Genomic DNA, 3,399 nt, shown 5'->3' on the forward strand with positions numbered 1-3,399 from the left:
TGGAAGAATATCCATGTGTGCCACATAGCGAATCCCAAAGGCAACTTGGTTTTGGGGTGAATCCATGACAGGTAGTTCAGGGTTGATAGACTCAGAGCCTAGGTTGTAGCACCACAAAAACTAGTTTTAGATGTTAATGTGCAGACAATCCAGTGTTAAGAGCTCCAAGATCTGCCCAAAAAGACCATGTAACAAGGCTCTAATGCTCTGCCCCACTTTGACTCAGTGTAACCTGTTCATTTGTCCATACCTCTCTTCAGAGGGCTGGGATGAAGACCTGTACTCTCATTGTCCTTTGGGCCCCAAATCTGTTCAAATTACATTTTTTGTTGCTTCCAACGGAAGAACAGAAATTGCCAGGTGGGGAAGAGACAATACACACAAACAGCATGTCTGACAGGCAGTGAGGATGAAGTATGCACATGTTGTAACATCTGTACCTCATACACATTAATAGCCGTAGTCTCACAACACCCATATCAGGTGGCAACATATTTCAACTGCTTCTCATGTAAATGCTCAAATATTGCTGGGAAGCAGGGACTAGAATTTAGCAATCCTTGCTTGGTTTTCCTCTAGCCCCATGACTTTTCTACTCTTAGCTGCCCAACTTCAGCAGGAGCAGTGAAGAGTATCCTCAACAAACTTACTCCTTAGCTCAGTGGTTCAGGCATTTAAATAACCCTCTTAAGTATCTCCTCTTAAGCAAAGGCTCTAACCACTAGGAGATTGGCCAAAATCCACCATTGCTAGTCTTGATATGAATTCAGTAATGACAATGTGATTTAGGCCTTTGACACATTATTTTTTAAGTGCTACAAAGTTGGAATCACTACAAAGATACAGCATTATGGACAGGCACCACATACATGCAGACAACCCTGGCTGAAGCATGACAAAACTGCCCAAAAGGCATTGTCTCTAGCTGTCTTCAAGTAGGGACTATAACAGGCTCTTAGGCAGCCCACAGTGAGGGGTAGGCTGTAGTGTTGGGTTGCTTCTGAACAGGGAACTTTTAAAAAGTCTCACAGGCAGCCTAAGACCACAGACCGTGTCACCAGCCAGCACCTGCTAGCATTACAGCCCTATCCCCATTGCCGTCGGGTGGCAACCAGGACATGATTCCCTGGAAGCCGGTCCCGGGGTGGTTCTCTGACAGCTCCCTATTAAATGGGAGCCGGCTGCTCTCTCTCCTTCCCTCTCTCTTGGAGAGTGGAGGAAGAGAGAAGAGCACTGTGGGACAGTGGGGGTCTCTCAGACCTGACCACACATTATATTTATCCTGGAGAGACAAAAGTTGCTGTTTCAAATAGCAGCTTTAGTCATGGATCCACCACTTTTGTGGCAGATCAGCCATTTTTTTAGTGCAACAAAAAGCCTGAATGTGCTTTCTGTCATGCTAAAACAGCTGTTATGGTGGAATAAATGCAATGTCTGTCTAAACTCTTAGCCATGGTTTTTGTCTGCTTAATGGTATGGCTCTCTTAAGCAGACTTAAGCAGAGCTTGGGCACCTCCCAGGGCCATTTTGAATTGTTCTGGAGCCTAGGGAAGAGTTAGCTGGCAAAGCTATACTGTGCATTGTTTCTGACCATGTCTAGGAATGCTTGCAGTCCCAAGTGAAGGTCTCCAGTGGATTTAGAAACAGATTTAGGGCCTCCAGTGCTGACACAAGGCCAATTTGAACAGCTCCAACTTAGGTTCAGAAACAGCTTCTTAGGACTCAGATGTCTAGCTCCCCCCTGCCTATACCTTAGGTGCCTACTGAAATAATCTGAAAGCCTTGTTACATGTTACATTTAGGATTCTCAACATGGTAATTAGTGTTCGTGTCAGCTCAAGTTTAGAGGAGTCACACATTCAGGTTAAAAACATTCTCTGACTTTCCCAGACCTGCACAACTGTGACTTGCCCCCGGCAAGAAAGGGCAGAGAGAACTAAAAGACAATCCCCCATACCCTCCCATTCCAGATTCCCCACCTGCCCCAATCCCTCAGGGCTACCCCTGCTCCTTGGAGCTCAACCCCATCCCCACCATGCCAGGGATCCCCCCACTCCTCTCATCCCCGACTCACTTGTGGCTACCAGTGCTGTCTCAGAGGAGAAGGCAGGGAAAGGTAATCTGCCAGCCCAGACACTGCAAGCCACAGCTGCTCTCCAGGCTGAACCCAGCCCAGAGAGCAGCAGCAGTGGTGGCTGGGCAGGCAGGCTCCCCTTCCCTGCCTGCTCCCCCAGGACACAAATGAGCCAGGAGCTGGGGTGCTGGGGAGCAGGGGATGACAGGCCTGATCTGGATGGGAGGGGGTGGGGTGTTACACTAACACATTACTTATAGTGCCTGCACATTCGTGCAATATGAGCTGGATAACAGATCACAGATAAACCTACCCTTGAGTGGCATAATTTTAAGACACTTAAAGGGTGCTTAAAACAAGTTTCAGGAAATGTGTGTAGAATCCCAGGGTTAAGAGCTTCCTGAGCCACTTAAAAAAAAAAAAAAAAAAAAAATCAATATTTCTCCTTTAACCCCATGAGAGAATCTGGGCCATGAATCCCAAATAGAGGTAGGCACCTTCTGATAGCCCCAGTTAAGGTGCCTAAGTCCCAGAAAGGCAGGACACAGCATACAAGTAGCAGTTACTATTGGGTAGCTGAGGTTTCACCCTACTCAGCATCCTGACTGCTGAAAATCCCATTCTTAGATTCCCAATGACACATTATACAGGATGTCTATACACCCGAGCCAGGACTACAGAGAGCCACTATCACCGCAACACTTAATTCTTGAAGCTAACTTATTCACGAGAAACCTGTCCAAGGAGTTGCAATAAATCTGTGGCAGATCAGGCCTTGAGCCCAGGTCTTTGAATTCCTAAGGTAGAACTCTCACCATTGGACCATCCTTCACTTTTATACTGGACCTATACTGCATCCTTAAAGGTTTCAGCAGATGCCCCCATATGTGTTCTTTCCAGTTTGATGTAGATATTGTGCTTTCTTCAGTGCTCTTCAGGAAGCTACAAATAATAGGATGTTCTTCTGTGTATACCTGGTAGGGTTGTGCGAAGCTTTGGTCCCTGATTTGATTCAGTGGAGATTCAGCCTGATTCAGTGGCCAAATCTCTGAATCTGAATTGAATCAGAGGACCCTTTAATCTCTCCGAATCAAATTGGACCCCTCTGAATCAATTCAGAAAGGTTCTGAGATTCGGACATAGACACAGCTTTAAATGTTTTTTCTACATATCTCTAGGTAGCAGGCGGCTCATGAACACTGTGATGCTGGGGTACATGGAGTGTCCCACAGGAGCACAGGGGGCTCCCCAGCATGCTCAGCAGCAGACCTGGAAGTGGACCAGAAGCACTTCCGGTCCACTTCTGGGTCCACTGGGAAGCATGT

The 3,399-nt window shown here is 46.8% G+C and overlaps 1 protein-coding gene across 6 annotated transcripts in view; it reads right to left on the reverse strand.

Moving 5' to 3' along the window:
• GALNT18 (polypeptide N-acetylgalactosaminyltransferase 18) overlaps positions 1-3,399 on the reverse strand; it is a 432,273-nt gene that overhangs the window by 148,126 nt on the left and 280,748 nt on the right. The window lies entirely within an intron of this gene.

This window comes from Alligator sinensis, unplaced genomic scaffold, assembly GCF_000455745.1.
Source record: "Alligator sinensis unplaced genomic scaffold, ASM45574v1 scaffold352_1, whole genome shotgun sequence".
Classification (NCBI taxonomy): domain Eukaryota; kingdom Metazoa; phylum Chordata; order Crocodylia; family Alligatoridae; genus Alligator; species Alligator sinensis.